The sequence below is a fragment of the Lissotriton vulgaris genome, chromosome 4_1 (genome assembly GCF_964263255.1).
Source record: "Lissotriton vulgaris chromosome 4_1, aLisVul1.2, whole genome shotgun sequence".
Taxonomy (NCBI): domain Eukaryota; kingdom Metazoa; phylum Chordata; class Amphibia; order Caudata; family Salamandridae; genus Lissotriton; species Lissotriton vulgaris.
Window position 1 is genome coordinate 1,599,810,905 of NC_141691.1, and position 24,614 is coordinate 1,599,835,518.

Below are 24,614 nucleotides of genomic sequence, written 5' to 3' on the forward strand. Positions count from 1 at the left end.
TGACGTGTTGTAACACCTAAAATTCACTGTTTGTGATCACTGTGATGCACCTTTACTATGCTATTTATAACTAATGAACAATGACCTCTCTCGACAGAGGCAATGGGCCAAACGTATCTGTGGACTCACACACCATTGTTAGCTCCAGAGTGCTGAAATAATTATTTATGGAAGTCTATGTAGGCGCAGTTGGAATACCTTGTAGAGATTAGTGTCCTTAGGAGACTGACATGATCATCCTGTCAAACTGCTTATAGTTTTCTGGTATTTTAAACAAAACAGTACAAAAACAATTAAAAACAGTAAGCTCACATTGATTTTCTTCCTGTATCGCCACCCCAGTATTAACAGGTTATGATTAAACTAATCCAACTTCTGTGGCCCAGGCAGGTGATCAACGTCTAACTAAACTGCAAGTTCTGGAGGCCCAAAACTATAACCAGCTACAGGTCTTGAAAGGCTTATTGAAATCAAAACATTCCATTAGGGTTTGCTCTTCGTTTACGAAGGTGGACTCTAGGGGGTATTGTGGATATTTTATGACAAGTCAGATTCTCTGAACCAAGAAGGACTAGCTTGCAGGAAAATGGGGTCAAGATAATATACACTCTAACAATCAGATCAAATTGAGATGTAGTCCCACAAGAATAAAGTGTACACCAGGGACCCAGGGACTTCACAAATTGTGCCCATCATCTCTGGATCCGACTAGAGCCCAGGGGAACCACTGATGAGCCTCAGCAAATTCAGGCAGAACCCGGAGACACTTATGTGTGGCTCCTAGACAGTTAATCAAGTGCCGAAGCCAAAAAGAGGTGGGACTTGTAGCACAAAGGATAAAGCAATTAAGGTAATATTAAGCAATGGTTCAGGGGACCATAGTGACCAGTGAGAGTTACCACTTCAGTGGATATTTGCCTGAACAGAATACTTCTTATGTGGTAGCCCTCCTTTGACTTTGGAGTGGAGTCGAAGTGGCAAGGCCTCCATCCCCATTGAGTATGTTTAATTGTGACACTGACTTTTGTGTGGCTGTATTAACCAATGTTTTAAAGGCCATAACTAAGATGGTCCTCCTAGTTTGTGGTAGGAATCAATTACAGTTCCAATTTTTAAAAGAAGTAATAGAGAAGACCAGCAATTTTATTAGCCAATTTCACTCCTAGACTCTGTAGTCAGTGTTGTGGGATGAATATTGGGCAGATGAGAACCAGTGGCAGCTCCTCGAGGGAGTGCAGCAGGGGCTTGGGAGGGGCTGGGTGGGGGGATAAGTAAACTCCGGCATATGACAGCAGAGAGTTAAGTAAATAAAAATAAAAAACGAATTACATTTGCACGTGCTGCATCGCAATCGCAATCGGCGATGCAGCGTGCGCAATGTAATTCGTTTTATTGATTTATTTCTTTACTTAACTTTGTTTGGCCGTATGTTGGAGTTTACTACACCCCACCATGACCCTCCCCCTCCCCCGCCCAGCCTCACCGTCCTGCAGCTCTCCCTCGAGGAGCCGCCACTGAGGAAAAGCAGTGGAACTGCACTTTTTACCTGGCAAACATACTATGGTTAGACAAGTCATGGTGCATCTAGCTTTTATAAATCTCCACAGTGCTTTAGACTGTTTGAACCATACAAGGCTATGGTCAAGCGTGTCAGACGTAGGTTTCAATCAACATCTAGTCCAGTATTTGAGGCAATTGTGCACAAACGCATCAACCAGGGTTAATTTTGGGCCGAATAGTGAGTGCACAAAGTCAATTGAGATAGGTAGGGTAGTGAGACCAGGGTGTGTTTTAATACCTTTCATGTTTGTCTTATGCATTACTGATCTGGAAAGTTACTAGGTAGACTAAGGTCAGGATGTGCCTCAACTAGATGAACGGCCGATTCCTGTCATGCGATATGTGGATGATGCAGTATTGATGTCGGGGACTGCAAACATTGCTAGGTGCATTTACATCCTTTATGAATTTCTTTGATCTTAAAATACATCCAAATAAAGCCTTCACATTGGCTTGCAGCCCCTGGCTGAATAGGCTCTCCTCCCATGCTGTTTATGGTACCAAATTTGGAACAGTTCGTATGTTCCTCTATTTGGGGCTCCAACTTGGTTTCGCTGGGAACTTGGACTAAATGAGAACTATCAGAAAGCAACAATTAAATGGTGCTAGTGAGGCTGTTTTCAGGTTTATGAACAAGCTAGAACAGAAGTCTATAGGTCAGAAGCCTATAAATCCAAACATGTCTCTTTGGCTTGCTATGGATCAGGGTTGTGGTGTTACCTTGACAGTGGGAGCATGCATGAATTAGAAAATGCATTTTTGAAGAGCTTATTGGAGGTCCCCCCTAGCAGCTCTAGTATATGTCACGTTGTAATGGATTTTTTTTTTGTCCTCATACATGCCACCAGAAGATATATACTCTAGATGGGATCTCGCTGCGCCTTCCACACAAACATACTCGATTTCCGCCCCTGGTGACTGTGCCCAGCGTACAGGGTTCACCCAGAGGTAAGGCTGTTTCCTGGTCCAACTCCTGCTCCCCTCGGTGTAAAATCGTAGGGAGGACAGGACAACAAACCTCTGGAATAATCATTGGACCAATATTAGTTCTTCGTCCAGGCCACTAATGCGGACCAAATTTTATTGGCACTCGCTTTATCACAAGTAATGTCTGACTGGCTAATCATCATGATATTTTTTAAACAATCAGAAAATATGGGTGAAGCCTCCGACTTCCATCCTCTACAGATTTCTCTCCTAGTGATAACTTTCACATAGAACAAAAATTGTGAGGCAAAGTTGTTCATATTGTAGCCCCGTGGCAACCCCAAAAAAATCAATCTAGGGCAGCAAACGATCGGCCTTAGTAACACCTCCTCTAAAAAGCTACATACCGCCACCCAATAACTAGAGATCTTTGGACAGTCGAGAAACATATGTTGGTCGTCCGCTGCCGGATATTTACTTCTGGGGCAATAGTATGTATCTGTTGTCATCTTAGATAATTTAGCCGGAGTCTAGTACACCCTATGAGCTGTAAAAAGGTGATTTCTCCTCAAGTTTGCTGGTTTAATTACTCTCTGAGACATGGAAAAAGAGTCACTCCAGATTTTCTGTATCTCTTCACAATTTCCAGTTAGAACATTACCCCAAAGATTTGCCAGTTCGAAGTCAAAGCTATCTTTTACTCCAGTGAATGTCCTATACCAGAAGGAGACCTCACGTTTCCAAACTCCGCCCCTACAGATTGAATCAAGGGGCAAACTATCCTCTCCAGTCCCCCAGGATTGTCTGATAGAACTTGAATCTGGTTAGGTCCCATTTGTTAAATACATGAGGGACTCCCAATTCATAAGCTGAGAATCTAAACAAAGGTCACCCCACGTCCTAATACCAGCCACTTTAAGTGGCTGGGATAGTTGATCTGAAAGACATTCTGGGGTGCCGGGGGAATCCCAGATTGGAGCCTGCAGATTGTAGTATGGTATCCCCAAAACTCTCCGGATAAATCCCCAGTTCTTAAAAGCCGCCAACAAGATCTTAAGACTGACTTTTTTATACAATTTGGGGTCCCCAAATTTGAAAAGAAAAAATTCCAGACCCTGTGGCTGATCGTACAACATTGCCTGAAATTTATTGTCCAATATTCTAAAATTCTTAAAGTGGAAGGCATAGCAATATAAACGTAAATCGGGTACAGCCAGACCACCTATTTTCAGCCCTCTCTTTAATTTCTTCCAGGCTATCCTGGTTGTTTTTGTAGGCCATATAAAGGAACCAATCGTCCCTTGAAGGCTAGCGATATCCCTTGGATTAAATGTCAGCGGGATTGTATTAAAAAGGAAGGTTATTTTAGGAAGAATCGTCATTTTCACGAGATTAACTCTCCCGTAGATATTCAGTGGCAAACTACCCCACCTTGATATTAGCTTACACACTTCCTTCACCACCTTCTGCCAGCTTATCCCAGGGATGTCAACCAACTTTTGGGTTAAGTATATTCCCAGGTACCTAATCTTTTCTCTAACCCCTGTATGGCAGTTGCATTATTCCATCCCATTATATCTGTTTTCTCTTTGTTTATTTTGTAACCAGATAAACTTCCAAATTCCTCAGCCAGTTCGAATAACCGATGGATTGCAACAATGTGGTTTGAAGTGTACAGGAGGAGGTCATCCGCATATAAAGCGGTTTTAAGCTCTAGGTCTGCGATTTTAAAAGGCAAAATAATACTGTCTGATCCTAGTGCAGAAACAAAAGGCTCGATATAAATATTAAACAATAAGGGGGACAGGGGACACCCCTGTCTGGTACCTCTGGAGATGCTAAACCATTCTGATAACCCCCCATTAACTAGAACCTTTGCTCGAGGGTTCAGATACAAGAATTTAACTCCTTAAATAAAAAATGATGGAAACCTGAACCTCATCATGGCAGCCCAGAGATACACCCAGTTAACCTGGTCGATTGCCTTAGCGGCATCGATGGTGATGATGGCCAGTGGCAACCCCCTCTCCTCCGCAAAATCAATTGCCCCTATTACCTGGAAGGTAAGTTCATTGAGCTGCCTTCCAGGTATAAACCCCCTCTGATCTGGGTGTATAAATGTTTTTATGATTCTGGCTAGTCTATTAGCCAGTATCCCAGAAATAATCTTCAGATCAGAGTTTAACAATGAAATTGGTCTGTAAGACTCAATTTTTTGTGGGTCTTTATTTTGCTAGCAATCAGGGTTATAGTGGCTTCTGACCATGAAGGGGGGATACAATCCCTTGTATAAGTATTCTATTAAAAAGTGTCATTAGCACTGGGACAACTGTGTCTGAGATGTCGGAATACACTTCGACCGGTAGCCCATCGGGCCGAGCGGCTCTACCTCGGCTCATTTTCTTTAGGTGTTCTCTTATTTCCCCCTCCGTAATTTCACTGGCTAAGTATGTCTTATCTAATTCAGACAACTGGGGTAAATCTTTCCGGTCTAACCAGGTGCTAATTTCTTCTGATCCATACTTTATCTCTTCTTGGTATAGACCCTGCATAAATACCCTGGCCTCCTCCCTGATCGATTCATCCTCTGATATCAATAGACCAGACTTCCTTTGGGTCAAGTTCTTGATATTATTTCTGACCCTCTCTGACCTTGCCTTTCATGTCAGGAGGGAACCACATTTTTTGCCGTACTCGAAATTCTTGAGTCTACTGACCTTCCACCTTTCCTTGATGATCTGATCATTTCTAGCTTTAAACTCTGCTTGTAATCTGAGCATCTCTCTCTCCAGCTTAGGAATACCCTCTATCAGGGCAGCCCGCTGTCATTTTAGCTCTTTCTCCTTAATAGCTTTAAGATCATCTATTTTTTTTTCTTACTGGTATTCCTCCTATAAATCATTAGGGAGCTCAATAGCCCCCTTAGGTATGCCTTAAAGGACTCCCAGAGAACTTGTTCGGTAGAGGAACCTATATTAAAATTGAAAAAATCAATTGTTTTCTCTTTTACTTCTGCCTTCACTCTTTCATCCAAAAAGAGTGTCCCATCAAGTGTCCATCTTTTCACTGTAATCTTAGACCCCAGGTTTAATACTAACTCGACGACCGAATGGTCTGAGATACCCACTGGGATATGACATAACAATACTATATCTGCAAGCAACTTCTGATCAGCCAGAAAGTAATCTATTCTTGAGTGTTGCTTGTACTTTTTACCATAAAAAGAATACTCTCTTATAGTACCATATTTCGCTCTCCACAAATCAAGCAAGTTAAAGTCTTTCATGATATTCCTGAGTGTCGAGAATATTTTATTTGGAACACAGTTTTTCACTTTGGAAGTACGATCCAATTGTTTATCGAAAACCAAATTAAAGTCTTCACCCAATATGACCGGGGCCGAGGTATGTAATAAGCTAGCACCAAGTTTCAAGAGAGAACCGGGATTGTCCTCGTTTGGGCCGTAATACACGGCGCAAGTGAACATCAAGCCACATATGGAAAGGGTTGCCACAAGCCAGACTGGTCTGTATCCCATTTCTGTGCCTTAATCCCCTTATTTGCCCTGACGACAATTGATACACCTCTTGTGCACCCCTTTTGCCTTGAGCATATTACTTCCTGCACCCAACCCAATTTGCCAAATGCTTGTTCGCATGTTTTCACTTCTAAATGGGTTTCCTGCAGTAAGTAAACATAGGCTTCACTATTTTTTTTTAAATTCACAGACCCTGGATAGCTTCCTGCCACCCCCTAGGCCATTCACGTTCCAGGGGAGGAATTTTATGCTAGTTGACCTAATCATGACCTACCCATAACCGCCATACATCTAGAACTTTTAAAAAACAAAAAACTTCTTTTATTTTGCATGAGGACAATTTTTCCATTTTGCTCCCCTCCCACCACCCCCTTCTGTTCCCCCACCCTAACCCTCCCCTAAGGAACCCTCCCGTGATACTTGGCGTTGGAGCCGCCTTTTAGGAGCCCTCACAAGGGGCAGCACAATGGCTAGTTTTAACTGAACTAGAAGAGGGACACTATACTAAGGCTCTTCCTACTGTGTATATTATTTTTTTTAATTTTTTTATTTTAAATAGGTACGCCTCTCATTATATTTCGTCCCGTTTTTTTTGGGAATCTCACCCTCTCTTTCCCCGTCTCCCCCCACACTCTCCAAGCTCTCTAAACCTCTCTTATCCCAAGTGGTCTAAAGTAAGACCTAACGATCTTTATTTGTTGCCCCTCCACTTCATCTGGGGTAGGAGGTCTTCGGGTTGACTGCAGTTATACATTTTGTTCCTCGACATTATTTTCAGTAGGGCGGGGAACTTCATTTGAACTTGCGCTCCAAGCGATCTTAGTTCAGGCATTCTGGAGCCCAGTTCCCACTGCCTTTGCGCAGTTCTTCCCCCGATGTCCGAACGGATTTGATATGGGTTGGCCCGATGATGGAGAGTAGAACGTGACAAGCACCTACCTAAGATTAATTCCTTAACACTATAGGTCTGGAAATTAACTAGAATGTTCCTGGGCGCTTTCTTGCCGGGTGCAGCCTGAAGGGGTCCCTATGAACCCTTTGTATATCAGCCTGCAAATCAATGTCTAGCCGATCTTTTAGGACCCCATCTCTTAATAACTTGCAAACAAACCCCTTGATGTCATCCATCTCCTCCCCTTCTGGAATCTTCAGGATTCTAAGATTATTCCTACGGGCCTGCATCTCCAGCCTTTCCATATCCATCAGGAGAGACCGATTCTGGGTCTTTAGGGCATCTATATCTTTAGAGTTCCCTTGGACAGACTCCGACAATGAGGTGACTTTAAGCTCAAGTGAGTCTGTCCGTGTACAAATATCGTCCAGTCTAGACTCGAGGGCATCAAACTTATTGTGAATACCTTTTTGATTACTTTCTGATATCTCAAACTTAGTCATAAGGTCATCCCTTAATGACTGCAGCAGGAAGCCTAAACTGTCCCTCTCACTGTTAGGATAGTCCAACTGCAGCGCCTCCTCCTGGTCCTGAACCTGAACTTGTGTTTGACCTTGGGCACTACGGTCTGCCTCTGATTGCTCCTGTAAGAGCTGAGAGTCCGGAGGTACTAAAGGACCCTGAAGGGCTTGTGGAAGGGGAGGAAAATCAACATGACTAAGTACTGCTGCCCCAGGAAATACCCACGGTCCCTTCGCCTGCCACTCCTGCAAATTCGCCTGCATCAAGACCCACACCAAATCCACTACCTCCAAACACAGCTCTGACTCCAACCACCTGAAATGCATCCTGCTAAACACCCGCTCGATCCACAAACACGCCACAGAACTCTGGGACCTACTCGACACTGCGTCACCGGACATCGCCTTCCTCACTGAAACCTGGATGAACGCATCATCAGCACCCAACATCGCCATAGCCATCCCGGACGCTTACAAAATCATCCGAAAAGACAGCACCATCCGAACAGGAGGCGGCATCGCCATCGTCCATAAGAACACCATCAGAATCAAGACCTGCTCCGACGATAACCTTGCAACCGCCGAACACCTCCACTTCCAGATCCACACCGACCCCAGGACCACACTTAGAGGCACCCTCATCTACAGACCACCAGGAACCCGTAAACAATTCAGCAAAGACATCACTGGTTTCATCAGCCCACATGCCCTCCCCTCCCCTCCGAGAACTACAATCTACTGGGAGACTTCAACTTCCACATAGAAAAGAAAAATGACAGCAACACCACCACCCTCCTGGACAAACTGGTCAATCTCGGACTCAAACAACTTGTTGACACCCCCACCCACTTAGCCGGACACACGCTCGACCCTATCTTCACCTCCAGCAAACACATCTCCTTCAACCATACCACAGCTCTCCATTGGACGGACCACAGCTGTGTTCACTTCAGCTACAAAACGACCACAACTCACAACCCCCCACAACCCATTCCTCGAAGAAAATGGAACAAAATCACCACTGACCAACTCCTCACATCGCTCAACCAAAATCCCCCAGCCCTCTCATCGGATCCAAACGAAGCTGCCACCAAACTCAAACAATGGATCACCCACAGCGTTGACGAATTAGCACCCCTAAAAAACCACCAGATCAAACAAGGCAGCAAAAAGGCACCCTGGTTCAACGATGACCTTAAGAATTCAAAGAAACTTTGCCGCACTCTCGAAAAAACATGGAGAAAATACCCAACCACTGAAAACCTGAATACCTTCAAGGCAGACACCCGCAAACACCACCAATTGATGCGATCCACCAAGGAATCAGTATTCAAGGATCGACTCGACAACAACGCCAATAACAGCAAGGAACTATTCAACATCTACTATACTCGTGTCTCCTGAGGCGGAAGCCGGGAGCTAGGATACCGCATTTTTTAAAAAATTTGACTGTCACCTATTCTGTGTTTTTAAATACACGTTAAAACTTGCTCACCTTACTGCACGATATCTGTGACTCCCGCGCAGCGGATTTTATCGCTGACACGGGCTGAACAAAGCTGTGTTAGGCTTTTCCTCGCCGTCCTCGGCAACAAGCAGGGACACGCCCCCTTTGACGAGGCCACGCCCACCAAAGCACACTATTTAGGCGCCGCTGAGTGTAAGCGACCCTAACTATACTCGTGTCTCCTGAGGCGGAAGCCGGGAGCTAGGATACCGCATTTTAAAAAAATTTGACTGTCACCTATTCTGTGTTTTTAAATACACGTGAAAACTTGCTCACCTTACTGCACGATATCTGTGACTCCCGCGCAGCGGATTTTATCGCTGACACGGGCTGAACAAAGCTGTGTTAGGCTTTTCCTTGCCGTCCTCGGCAACAAGCAGGGACACGCCCCCGTTGACGAGGCCACGCCCACCAAAGCACACTATTTAGGTGCCGCTGATTGCAAGCGGCCCTAACTATACTCGTGTCTCCTGAGGAGGAAGCCGGGAGCTAGGATACCGCATTTTTTAAAAATTTGACTGTCACCTATTCTGTGTTTTTAAATACACGTGAAAACTTGCTCACCTTACTGCACGATATCTGTGACTCCCGCGCAGCGGATTTTATCGCTGACACGGGCTGAACAAAGCTGTGTTAGGCTTTTCCTCGCCATCCTCGGCAACAAGCAGGGACACGCCCCCTTTGACGAGGCCACGCCCTCTGCAGACGTCACCTCCCCCCTATAAGTATGTGCCTCTTCCGGACACGCAGCGGACAGGCGCAGCGGGCGCGCCGTCAGCGCGCCGAAGGCGCGCCAAAGGCAAGCCCGTCTGGGCCCGTCCGGGCCCAGACGGCCTTAGGCCTAGATACGCTTCGAGCTTGGAACACAAATAAACATCCCCAGTGTAAATATATCCTCAAGGAAGACACCCCTTTCTCTGGCTGCACCCTCTGCAACCCAACAGAGGAAACGGAACACAGCCAAGCACTTCGACTCGGCCTTCTGAACTGCAGGTCTCTGGTAAAACATGCGCACGAGATAAATATCCTCGTACAGAATTCCATGCTGGACATACTGTTCCTGACAGAGACATGGATAACACCAAACAGTGACTTCGACATGGTCAATGCAGTCCCACCAGGCTATCAAATATGCTCTGTGAATAGACCAGTCGGCAGAGGCGGCGGGCTAGCAATACTTCACAAAGACTACTTCACTTGCAGAATCGACAGTGGTACTGTCAAAGACTGTGAAAACTGCAACTTCACCTTCCAAATCTCGCCAACAGCCTCACTGTCGGGACTACTAGTGTACCGACCGCCAGGCTCACTAGGGGAATTCCCCGGTACCTTGATGGACCACATCACACTAAAAACTATTACTGCCTCCAACTTTCTCCTCCTAGGAGATCTGAATCTGCATTTCCTGGACCCCGCGGATAACACCGCAGCTAACCTACTAGCAGACCTTGCATCAGTAGACCTACACCTACTGAACTCAAAAGCTACCCATGAGAAAGGCCAGCTCTTGGACCCGATCTTTACTAATATTAGGAACCTCAAAACTCAAGATCCCACCCCCCTCCCATGGACAGACCACTTATTGGTCCCCATGTATTGGCACCGCCAAACCACCCTGGCTTTGACACAGAAAACCAGGACACTCGGGAGATGGTGGCACAAGCTGATTCCAGAGGAATGGGAAGCCAAGCTAAGAGAATCCACCGCACCTCTCTCCTCGGATCCCAACACGGCGGACAGAGAATTCAATGGCTGGCTCACCCAGTCTCTAGACAGCCTTGTTCCACTAACCAGCACCCTTAAACACATCAAAAGGATCAACCCAGCTCCATGGTACACACCTTCCCTGAACGCATTAAGGAAGGAGTGCAAAAGGACAGAACGCATTTGGAGGAAAGATAGGTCGATGAAGGAAAAAGACGCTTTTCAGACATCCATGAAAGCGTACAAACTAGCACTTCGGAAGGCCAAAAGTGCCTTTTACGAGGAAAAAATAAAGAATTCCTCCTGCTCAGCCAAGGAGACCTTCCTCATCCTTAAAGAGCTTCTCCACGTCCCCGATCCCCCACAAAAACCTATGGACCCCAAAGCAGCGGAAGAAAAGTGTGTCAATCTAGCCAACTTTTTTGACGAAAAAATAAAAAAAATACTGGCCTCCCTCCCAACTGCTAAACCAGACACCACTGGAAAAACTCAGGACCTACCTCCCCTACAAAGGAACTCCTCCGCAAATCCCGACACACCCCAGCTGGCGCTATTCGGCCCGGTCGCCACGGAGGAAGTTGCAGCAACATTTGCATCAATCAAGAGTGGCACCCCCAGTGACCCAGTACCCATAAGATTTCTCAAAGACATAATCCAGACCATAGTTCCTCCGCTAACCGCCCTAATCAACACCTCTTTAGCCCAAGGTGAATTCCCTTCGAGTTGGAAGGAGGCGGTCGTGAAAGGGCTTCTTAAGAAACCATCACTAGACCCTGAGGACCTATCAAATTACAGGCCAATCTCCCTCCTCCCCTGGATTGATAAGGTCGCAGAGAAACTGGTAAACAAAAGACTGTTGCTATTCCTGGAAACTAACCATCTCCTCAAGAACTCCCAGACGGGTTTTTGACCAGGTCAGGGCACTGACACCGCCCTCCTGGCAGCGGTGGAAAAGACCAGAGAAATCCTCGATTCAGGAGGATCAGTGGCAGTGGTCCTCCTGGATCTGAGCACGGCATTTGACACTGTCAGCCACCAGGTCCTCACCAAACGCCTACAAAACATCGGAGTGAGAGACACAGCGCTGAAATGGCTCTCGTCCTTTCTTTACCAACGCTCTTTCCAAGTCTGGGAATGTGAAGGCCGCTCCCCAGCCATCCCCCTCCGGTGTGGTATGCCACAGGGCTCATCACTTAGCCCCACGTTATTCAACGTGTACATGGCCCCACTGGAGGAGTTGGTTTCACCATTTGGAGTTTCCATCGTCAGTTATGCTGACGACACTCAGTTGGTGGTAACTCTCTCTCACCCTAAGCTAGAGCCTTCCAATCTCCATGACTGCCTTGCCAATATACATCAATGGATGAACGACTCAGCACTGAAATTAAATGGGTCAAAAACAGAGATCCTCCTCCTAGGCCAAAAATCACTGACTCTACCCCCAAACATCTGGCCCGTCTGTATGGGTGAACCCCCTACCCCTAAGATGGAAGTCAAAAGTCTAGGAGTATGGTTAGAGAAAGATCTCACCTTCAGGACGCAGGCAAGGAAAATGGCCGGCATCTGTTACGGCCTACTAAGATCATGTTGAAAGGTGCTCCCCCTACTCCCTTTCCAGTCCCGACTTCTGCTGATCCAAGGCCTAATTACGTCCAGGCTGGACTACAGCAACGCCATTTATTTAGGAGCCCCGGAAACCACTCTCCAAATACTACAAAAAACCCAGAATGCCGCTGCCCGGATGCTCACGAACACCCCAGCCAGAACGTCAGCTAAACCCGCATTAAAAGAACTACACTGGCTTGCGATCAGGGAACGAGTGAGATTCAAGGCCCTATGCCTGGCCCACAAAGTACTCCACAATGCAGGCCCACCAATTCTCAACAACTGGATCACACCCTACAGACCGACAAGAGCGCTTAGATCGGACCATGAAAATCTTATTGTGGTTCCCAAGTTGAAAAAGGCCCGCACAGGAGGCCGCCGCTTCTCAGTCCACACAGCAAAACAATGGAATGCGCTCCCCCTGAAACTTAGATCAGAACCCAACCTCCTCCGCTTCAGGAAATCCCTTAAAACCTTTCTCTTCCCGTAAACTACTTTCACCCCCGGACCTTTAACCATCAGGACCACGAGGTTTAGCGCTGGGATACTCTTGGGTGACTACGAGCTCTATAAAAACCTAAAATAAATCTATAAAAACCTAAACATCGTCAAAGGATTTACCAACCCCACTGCAGCCTCAAACGACATCACCCCCTCCCAAGACCTCTGCGATTCATTATCCTCCTTCTTCTACAACAAAATAGCCAACATACATAACAGCTTTAACAACAGTTCGAAAGAACAGCCCACCCCACCCACTTCCAAACCGAAACGCTCTCTAACAACCTTAGCGCCTGGAACCCAATCACCACTGAAGACACCATCCGCCTAATGAACTCCATCCATTCAGGTTCGCAAATGGACCCCTGCCCCCACCACATCTTCAACAAAGCAGACTCCATCATCGCACCCCATCTCCGTGATGTCATCAACTGCTCCTTCAACTCCGCTACCTTCCCGGAGAGCTGGAAACACGCCGAAATCAGTGCCCTCCTGAAGAAACCCACAGCTGACCCCTCTGAGCTTAAAAACTACCGCCCCATTTCCCTCCTCCCATTCCCCGCCAAGGTCATTGAGAAAGCCGTCAATAGCCAGCTCGCCGCCTTCCTTGAATCCAACAACTCCCTCGACTCTTCACAATCCGGCTTTTGAGCCAAACACAGCACCGAAACCGCCCTCATTGCAGTGACAGATGACATCCGAACGCTGCTGGACAACGGAGAAACAGTTGCCCTAATCCTACTCGACCTCTCCGCCGCCTTCGACACAGTCTGTCATAGCACCCTCATACAACGACTCAGCAACGTCGGAATACAGGGAAAAGCCTTGGACTGGATCATCTCGTTCCTCGCCGGGAGAACCCAGAGATTCCGACTCCCCCCATTCAAATCAGAGGCCACCAAAGTCATCTGTGGAGTCCCACAAGGATCATCACTCAGTCCCACCCTCTTCAATGTCTACATGAGTCCCCTCGCCTGCATCGCGCGACAACACAACCTCAACATCATCTCCTATGCTGACGACACCCAGCTGATCCTTTCCCCCACCAAGGACCCTAACACCGCCAAAACTAATCTTCACGAAGGCATGAAAGAAGTAGCCGAATGGATGAAAAACAGCCGCCTAAAACTTAACTCAGACAAAACGGAAGTTCTCATCCTAGGATCTTCCCCCTCTGCCTGGGACGACTCATGGTGGCCATCGGCCCTGGGCACAGCACCCATACCCACAGACTACGCACACAACCTGGGCTTCATCCTAGACTCCTCCCTCTCGATGACCAGACAAGTTAACGCCGTCTCATCCTCCTGCTTCAAAGTACTCCGTATGCTCAAAAAAATCTCCTGTTGGATCCCCACCGAAACAAGAAAGACTGTCACCCTTGCACTGGTCACTAGCCGACTGGACTATGGAAACACCCTCTACACCGGAACCACAGCCAAATTACAGAAAAAACTCCAATGCATCCAAAATGCATCTGCCAGACTCATATTGGACATCCCTCGCCAAGCTCACATTACCGGCCACCTGAAAGACCTCCACTGGCTTCCCGTCAACAAGAGAATAAAATTCCACCTCCTCACCCACGCCCACAAGGCCCTCTACAAACTAGGGCCGGAATGCCTCAACACACGACTGACCTTCTACACACCCTCCCGCCAACTAAGATCCTCCAACCAAGCGCTTGCGGCAGTTCCGCGCATCCACAGATCCACCATGGGAGGAATATCCTTCTTCTACCTGGCGGCCAAGACCTGGAACTCTCTCCCCACCCACCTCAGCCTCACACAGAACCACATCTCCTTCAGAAAGGAACTTAAAACCTGGCTTTTCGATAAATAATGCACCCCCTCCCACAAGCGCCTTGAGACCCTATGGGTGAGTAGTGCGCTCTACAAATACTTGAACTTGAACTTGATCTACGTTCGAATCTCGGCATCAGCTCAACATCCTGTGATTCCAGGCAAATCGCTTTGTCTCCCCGTGCCTACCACAAATGAATGTGTTCTTCTGTAATGTAAATTGTGCTCATGCCATGTTGTCGAGTTTGCGCTATATAATATTGCAAGGAAAAATAAAGTAGGGAAACACGAGTTCACACACTACTGAACTCGCACTCTTAAGTGCATCTGCAGTGCACTGTGAATCGGAGCGTTTCACAAGCCTGTCACAGATAAGAAATGCTATCAAAACGAAATCCTACAAAACAATATACTACTTGCCGGCAGCAATTCATAACCGGACAACGTCGGGATGGGCTGCTAGTAGATATATATATATATATATATATATATATATATATATATACAGTCTGCCTTGTGTATATTGCACCAGTCCTGACTGGGTGATTTATGAAGATGGCAATGAGGAGGTTTTTTATGAAGGACAGCAGGAGACTGTACTGGAAGTAGGGGCGGCTGGTCCATAGGGGCGTTGGGGCAGCGCCCCCCAAAAGAATTGGGCAACAGAAGAACAGAAATGTAAGCAGACAAATCGACAGTTTATAATTCGTCTGTTTACATTTCCGGGCCGCCTGTGCACTTCACTTGTAAAAGTGCTCAGTTCACGCACAGTGCACGCAGGCAGAGACGAGCAGGAGTTCCGAAGATGGTCTGTGCATGTGAGAGAGGAGCATTGCCCCTCACTCACATTCACAAACCATAGGTATGCTGCGCATGCCCAGTGTAGTGCAGCAGTGTAAAGATAGGCTCCTGCTCGGGCGGTGATGCGTTTTACGCAAAGTCGCCCCATGCCCTATTAAATGGCAGGACAGAGTAAACAAGGTTCAGTCGCCTGGCACCCCGTCGCATCCAGTCTCCTAATTGGCAAAAGAAAAGAGCGGGGAGAAGTTACTTCCACCACGCTGCAGAGGAGACGTGATGCACCGCAGGACCGGAGCCGGAGGGTACAGGGGCGGTGGGTGACATTTCAAAGTGGTGGGGCGCAAAGTGATTTGCATACTGCACCGTAGGGAGCAAGCGCAGCGAGCGAGCCCGAACCCCAAAAGGGGGGTTTGGGGGTTAACCCCCCCCAGAAAATGTTGAAAAAAAAGAAGAAAAATCGTGCATATTCAAGCAAATTTGAGAAAGCAGGAAGGTTAATAAAGCAATTGTGAAAGTGCAGTTATTACATTAGTAGATGGCATAACATAGGTAGCTGCTTATTCAGTATAACCACAGAGCTTTATACATTCCGTCCTATTACGCTCAGGTGCTGAATTCAGACTATAAGACTTTCATGAAAATCTCAGCTCTAAGAGTGGAAGAAGTTGCACAGCAGTTGGGAAACAGCCTTCACAAAGCAGTAGGAAAATGAGAGGCAATTACTTGAAAGCAAACTGAAAGCAATGCATCAAGTAGTAACTTAAAGCAATGCATCCAGCAAAACAGTGCATGCAGTCAACCATACAAAAGTAAACTAAAGAAAGAGTGAACCTATGAACCTTCACTTTGAAAGCAGGGTGTTAGTCAACAGGCCAGTCACATACATTTAAACTGAAGAAGAGTACACTTCAGCATGCAGGCACCAACATAAAAGCACCAAGCAAGTCAAAAAATGAAAGCAATACATCCAGCAAACTAGACAGTGACTCAAAAAGTAAACTGAAGCAAGTGCAGACTGAAAGGAATGTGCAGTCATAAGTCAGAAAAACAGTCACCCAGAAAACCAGACCAGCACACCAAAGCATCCCCCTGATTGGATGGCAGCTGTGCTCTTAGGGTCACCCCTCAGTTTTTTGGCAGGGTTGAGCACCCCCCAGTTTTACGCCCTCTGCGTCTGAAGGGGAGACAGGCAAAAGGGGTCATAATGGGACATCTGGCACAGCCACTTTGTAATCGAGGTCACCCACCCAGCTCAAGACTGAGTTACAGGCTGATCTTAAATCTTTAAACAACCACAAGGGTCTCCAGCTAGTTGGTTCTTGAGCCAAAAGAGTCCTCAGCTCACTGGTAATCTTTACATCGCGCCTGAGATGACATGACAATGTCCCTTAATCCGGAGCAACTGTGGGGACTGGTCTGGGTCCAGATCTGACTTGGTATGAGCAGGTTACAAAAAGTAACGGGTAGGTGGTAACCCACTTCAAGTGAAGGAGCTGTAAGGAACCTAAGCATACTGGTGTTCATACCACTTACAGGGCAGCTCTGGCTTTTCTCAGGGTGGGTGTCAGCTGTGTGATGAAACCAGCATGTGAAGCAGTTACCTCAAACAAACTAAAACCAATGCACTCATCAAGACAAGGAGTTCCATGAAATCAAATAGAAAACCACCATCAAGCCAGGTAGTCACCTAAAGGCAAATTGAAGTGACTGCACACTATGGGAAGTGCACTTCACCAGCCAGCCTATTACACTAAAGGAAAATAAAAGCAATGCTCCCAGTAAACAAGACAACATAAATTGAAAATGTTTCCCCGCAGGACCAACAGTCACAAAAAGTAAAGAAACAGAATGAAGTCAGAGGCACTCCAGGAATCCAGGTAGTCACACAAAATCATAACTGATTGAGCAAACTGTGTACTGAAAATTATTGCAAATAAGACAATTATATCAGAACAAACTAGTCACAGGGAAATAAACGCATGCACCCATCAAGCCGTGCATCACAAGTCAGCAAACGGAATCGAATTAAACCAGCAATACTTGGTGTCACTCAAAAGCAAGTATAAAGTGCACTTCAGCAAGCAGGTCAGCCACATTAACAGGAGACTTTCGAGGATACACCCCTTAAAGTCATAGAATCAGTTGCAAAAAAAACAAATGCACTCCAGCAACATAGGAAGTCGAATGAACACCACTGTACATAACAGCACTGTACATAACGCACACATTACACAGAGACTAGCAATCATAGGTGTGTAAAACAGTGTATGGGACATGTTATATAAGACAAACGTGGCTGACTGCTTCGTCTGCGTTCTCCCACATTGCCCTGTCCCTTTTCTCCACACACCCCAAAAAGCCCAGCTCCTTTTTCTTTTCTCGTTTTCCTCTTCGTACATTTATTTAGGTTTTATTATGGCGAGGTCTCGATTTCCCTTCCTATTGCTCTACTGGCTGCCTTCCTCAACTCTTTGTGAAGCCAAGCCCTCCATGTCACCCCTTACTTTCAGAGTTACCTCTGCCTTTTTCCCCTAAAGCATAATGAACGCATGCTCTCCCTATAACCATAACTGATGCCCGTCTCCCTTTGCCATTGACACAAGGTCTCCTTTCCACGGACCACTCTATCCATCTCATCACTAAAACCACTGCCCTCTCCATTAAGGCCCATGTCTCCATCTCACCACGAATGCTCCTCAGAGGCGTGATAAAAACGGTGCCCACTCCCCTCCCGGAACACGAAGAGGAGCCGCCGAGTCTCCCATGTCTCCAAATATATTCAGTGGCCTTGGGCAGGAAGCCCCGCACTCCATGAAGCGTAGCAGGGGCCTGCCTGACGCCCCGTTCTTCCTTTCTCTATTAATGCCCGTCTCCCTCTTACAGTGCCCCCGTCGCCTTCTCTCTCTGCTGACGTCCTGTCTTCCTTCTACCATTAACTCTCCCGTCTCCCTCCTACTGTTTACACCTTTCCCACTCACTAGTCACGCCCTGCCTGCTTCTCGCTCCCCATAACTGCCCTGATGCCTCTCTCTCACCACCACTAATGGCCCTGCTGCTTCTCTCTCACCATTAATTGCCCTGCTGCTTCTCTCTCACCATTAATCGCCCTGATGCTTCTCTCTCACCATTAATCGCCCTGATGCTTCTCTCTCACCATTAACGCCCCTGTTGCCTGAAAGCGTCATTATTACCTGGAAGAACCTGCGGCGTGAGTGGTCTTCAGAGATTCTAAGTTCAGCAAGAGGCTTCGGCTCTTAAGAGTCATAGCCCTTTCCCACCCTCTGAATAGTAGTAAATGCCATACGACACTCTGCACATTTGTAAATACTATAGCAATATGCACATATAGTCTTTTCAATCCATTCCAAATTAATATCATAAAGTTATAGGCTGACCTGACAATTCGCATCCCAGTAGCTCCATCCTTAAAGTGCAATGTCTTCTGCACACCTGTGGAAACAGCCGTACGTACTGCGCTTCTACTGGAGGTGTGAACTAATTTACGTAGGGAGTGTTGTTGTCCACATTTCAACGGAACACATATAATGAGAGCACAGACAATCACTTTATGTTGCCCTAAATTTTCATTTAAAGAGTTGCAGCATGTCTCAATCTTCACTGATGGCTAAATATCCTGCCTCTGTGTATTTTCCTCCCTGCCCTGGCTGCACCCCTCTGACCCACACCTGCCCCCTGCTTACACCCCCTGCCCTGGCTGTACACCTCTGACTGCAGCACAGCTCTCCCCTCTACCCCGCCCCCTGCTTGCACCCCTGTCCTGCTGCACCCCTCGGACTGAAGCACAGCTCTCCCTTCCATCCCGTCCCCCTAAGTGCCCTCCCTGCCCTGGCTGCACCCCTGTGACCCACACCTGCCCCCTGCATACACCCCCTGCCCTGGCTGTACACCTCTGACTGCAGCACAGCTCTCCCCTCTACCCTGTCCCCATGCTTGCACCCCTGTCTTGCTGCACCCCTCGGACTGAAGCACAGCTCTCCCCTCCACCCCCGCCCCCCTGCTTGCCCCCTGTGCTGGTGTACTCTTCGGACTATAGCACACCTCTCCCCTCTACCCTCCGACCTCCCTGCTTACACCCCCTGTCCTAGCTGTACCCCTCGGTCTGCAGTACAGCCCTCCCCACACCCCACCCCCACTGCTTGCCCTCCCTGCCCTGGCTGCACCCTTCAGACTGCATTATAGTCCACCCCCCTGCTTGGCCCGCCTGTTTGCCCCCCTTTCCTGGCTGCACCCCTTATTATCTTGTGTAATTGGGTTAATGTCCTCTTGGTTTAACATAGTCAAGAAGCTCATTATCCAATTGACGTAATTTCAGACATTATTGTGCTCCTCTCAGTGTAAGCTACGGAGGTCGGTCATCTTTCGTGTAGCGTTTATTATCCAAATTTTCTGGCAGATGCATTGAAGACCTGTTTGGTATCCTCATAAAATGACTTCCTGCCTCTCGCGAAATTGGATAATACTTCCATGAAGAATAGATGGTGTTCATAGGTCTGCACAGCTCATCTGCACAGCTCAAAGCTGAAGGAAAATGGAAGGGTATTCCTACAGGGGCTTCTTTCGGTCCTACAGGAGCAAGTAGCAGAATAGACTGTGCTTTGTGTTTCAGTTTGCTGCACTTTACAACAAAGTTGTAAACAACGACGCCTCATGGCACCTAAACATGCTTTTTAACCAGCTCCAGTCACAGAGCTACTTGAATAAATAAAGGAAGGACGGATGTGCTAAGGAAAACAAGTGATTAGTGAATAGTGCTTATTATTTATACATTGTGCAGCACAGATATAAAAATTATCACCAATAGAGGTTTTATGTAATGCAATTCAGCTTGTCAATGGTAACCTATAACTCGCAGTTATGGCAATGTCTGTGTATACAAGTCTTTACGATAACAATAGCCATCATTTATTATGTACATCGAGAGAGAAGCAAAGCTAGTGATGGGCCCAGAGAGGGAGGGCAGAGCAGAATAAGGTTTCGGATTTATATTCACCCCACTTTCCCGTAGAAAGCCCTTTCAGAGCTGTATTAATACTTTGTCATTCCTCTGGAAAGTTGACTTTTCAGAGCTAATATGAACACCGGACACCCGAGAATCCCAATAATGCCCCGTGGCATTTTTGATTTCTTGGCTAATGAAAAAAAATTTACTTTTGAAATGGAAGGTTATATATTACGCAACCGGGCTTCAACCCGAGCCCCTTTCACGGATTTCATTATTTTCAGTTCTTTGGCACACATCATTGACTAAGATAGATTTTCAACATGCCCCTGGAACTCGGATGATGAGAATGTAAACGCTCAGAAGAATAAAGTCCCCCCGGAAATAATGACTTTTCATATTCTCCTCAGCGTTCCACTCTCAAGCAATTAACTGGACCCTGGTGGCTAATTCCGTTCTGCAAAGGGGAATGCAACATACATAGATAGACATTACAACACTTGCCGAAGTTTTCTTACCGCCGTCCGCCGACATCCTGATCCTCCTCGCAGCGGGTGCGTCGACAGTGTGTGCGCCACCCCCCGCGCGGCATCCAATGATGGCTGCTGCGTGCTGATGGACCAGCCAATCCTGGCGCTGGGGGGGCACATTTGCTGCTCGCCCTGTCGCCCTTTGAAAACCCGGGCTGTGGCACTGGCAGCAGGCGAACAAGTACCCCCCTGGGTCCCGCTGGGGAACTTAGTGCGCATGCTTGAGATAGTAACCAACAATCCCAAGCATGCGCACAGTGCACTGTAAGCTCCCCAGCGGGACTGCGCACTACGGTCTGCCTGAGTGTCACTCAAGCTGCAGGCCACCCCCCCCCCCCCTGCACAATTCACGGCGGTGGGCTGAGGGCAGAGGCTGATTGTTGCAATGTATTTAAAAAATGTATAGATAGGATTGCGGCCGCGATGCGGGTCCATTGTGGCTGGTGGGGCTATGCCCCTACGCCCCAATGGACGCACCGCTGCTGGGAGGGGATGCCTGGTAAGTTCTTTTATTCATTCAATTATCCCCTTCCCCACCCCAGCTCCTCCCCCCAACCCCCCCCCCCAACTTCCCCCCACGAGTCATGTCGGTCATGTTCTGGGTTGAATGTGTGCATACAAATACAATTGACATGCACCTTTGTCTTTGCGTGAGCTCTCTGAAGCCACAGTCAACACTTGTTTGTTATCTCCCATTACGTCTGGGCATTCACGAGACGAGACACGACCCTCCCACAGGTGCCCGCACCACACCGCACACTGCCCTTGTCTCTGCCCACTCATCAGACTAAGATACAAATTTGTATTGGCCTGTAACAGAGGGATTCAAACAGGGGGCTGAAAAAGGGTTATTTTACCACACAGGGACTCTGTCACGAAAGCGATCGTATTTGACTTTTTTTGTGTGTCTAACCTCCTGTGTCACTTCATTAACACAGCAAGTTAACTTCGAAAAACGATCCAGGTACAGTTTTAATAAACTGTAATCTGGCTGATTATTAGAAAAAGGAGCAGTGTCTATCAAAATATAGCATTCAGATAATTTTGATTTATATATGTGAGTATTCAGTTTTACAGATGTTTCCTTACATCTTTAATGTAAAATATACAGTTATATTGGCATATAGCAAATACACTTGATTCCCGTGCGTGGCGTTTGAGGCCATTCAAGGAAAAGAGAGGTAGTGAGTAAAGTAGTGGGAGTTACAATGAGTGTGTGATTGAAAGGGAGTGGGAGTGAGTCAGAGGTGCCTCTATCAATGGTGCAGCTGGTGCAGTGGTACCATGGCATAGAGGCCCTGTTGCAGCTGCTCTCACTGCGCATTAAACAATTGTACCTTAGGATTTCAGATCAGAGCCCCTGTATACCAATGGTTGTGATTGAGGGTGAATGATTATAAAAGTGTGTGTGCGTGTGCGTTTGTGTGTAAGAAGCAGTGTTAGTGTATGGGCGCTTTAGTGTGTTAAGGCACCTAAGGCAATTTTTGACAGTTATGAGGGGAACCAGTGGCACGTATTACGCCTCACCACTTTCAGGTATCACCAGCCGCCACTGACTGGAAGACAATATTGTGGAGGCTCTGGACGTGTCCGTCCAGTCCTCTGTCAATAAGGCTACTGAGAGCACGGTACCTAATACTGTGCAACAAGCTCTAGCTGCTGCACTTAAACCTATCACTAAGCAGCTCGAGAGTTTTTCTAAAAGGCATGGCTTCACTAAAGATAAATGGAAAAGCACACCACCAACTACGAGCGCAGCGCAGGGAAGTCAATGGCCGCTTGCGGATGCATTAAAAGGTCTAACTCCTCCCTCGTCCGGGGAACATGGTTACTCCTCTGGTGGTGAGGCAAAGAGTAAACAGAAGGTTTACCCCGATAACGACACAACTAACACTGACACGGATACTACCAATATGGATGAGGAACCCCCTTCAAAAAAGAAAGCAAAAACGGCGGCATTCTCATCCCCAGAAGTAGCACTAAGTACTCAGTTCACTTTCAATCCAAGTGACATTGTGCACCCTCGGTCCTCGGATGGTCCCCGGCTCCTGAAGTCACTGAGTACCTTCATGAAAATATTCGTAAAGGGTTTGATAAAGAGGTTCGTAACAAGATCAGAATGTCCTCGACCTGAGGTTCCAGACAAAGTAGCAGAGATCCCAGAAATAGATGTGAGTCTTCTCACCTTTCGCTAAGTTTGCTAAGGACCCTAAGAAAGGGATTGACCGAGCTTGGAGCGGATGTCAAGATAAACTTCTTGATGTAGTGGGTCGGTTGGCAAAGATTCTGGAAATGGCCCTGGTGGCCAAGGAAGCAACGACTACAGTTGACCCGGATATATTAGCGGGTTGGACCCAAAGGGCAATTTGCCTATTAAGCAATGCGAATTGCGCCATATCCACCAAAAGGCGTAAATCCTTGCTCATGCGCATGGATACTAATCTTACGGACCTTGCGGCAGCAGAGCGAGGCCCGTTGGCCGAAGGTAATCTCTTCGGAGACCAGGTTGTTAAAGATGTGTCAAAGTATGTAGGGACATTCACATCACTGGACAAGGCGCAGTCATGGATTAAATGCGTCTTCCAGCAAGGCCTTTTTAACAGGGCCGGCAGAGGCAGGGGACGCTAGTCAGGCTGTGGATATACCCAAGATCCCCCCAGAGTTGACTATGGTCATGGACGAGGAGACTGGGACTCAACAAGAGGGGGTACCTTCTACCCCACTCGTCGGCGCTTCAACAGACGACGTTTTCACAGCGGTGGAAACAGAGCTGGTTTCCAAGCACAACATTCCTCAGGTAAGCCTACCAGCTGTATCTGTTCTTCCATTGGGGGTAGAACTCAGGCCTTTGTGCAGAATTGATGTTTGATCACACAAGATGCGTGGGTAATTCAGACGGTCCAGGGCTTCCACCTAGAGTTCTTCAGTACACCCCTTCAAGACAGTTTTCCCAAACCTCTCCATGTGTGCAGTTTTATAGACTCCGAAATAGCAGAATTGCTGCTGAAACACGCAATCGGGCCTTGCAACGGCAAGCCTCGCGGTTTCTTTAGCAATGTTTTTCTGGTCCAAAAGAAAGGTGGTGGACACAGACTGGTTTTGAATTTGAGGGAATTCAAGCAGTACCTCATTTACAAACATTTCAAAATGGAAGAAATACATTGTTTGACAGATCTACTGAAAAACGGAGACTGGATGGTCATGCTGGATCTCAAGTATGCCTACCTGTCCATCCCCATTTTTCCACCGCACCGCCGTTTCCTACAGTTTCAATGGAAAGGTTAGTGGTACAATTATTCAGGCCTTCCTTTAGGGCTTTCCTTGGCTCCTTGGTGCTTTACCAAGGTGATGAAGCCGGTAGTGGCACACCTGTGGGAACAGGGGGTGCACATGATTATTTACCTGGACGACAAGACATCCTATTTATGGCACAGAACCCGGAATTAGTGACGCATCATCTCCAAAGACAATATCCCTTTTGCAGAGTCTGGGCTTTGTGATCAATCACGCCAAATCGGCGCTTATTCCGGCACAGAGAACGGAATTTCTGGTCTTTGTGATAGATTCCCAAGAGCACAATTGAGTCTTCCCAAAGATAGTTGAAGGATCTCAGGAAAGAGATTAAATCACTTCTCAGCAAGAAACAGGTGTCTCTCAGACTTATTGCCAGGATAGTGGGTCTGCTAGCATCATCCATCCAAGCGATCTTCCCAGGCCCGCTGCATTACAGGGCCCTGCAGAGGGTCAAGATCCAGCTTTTATGGAA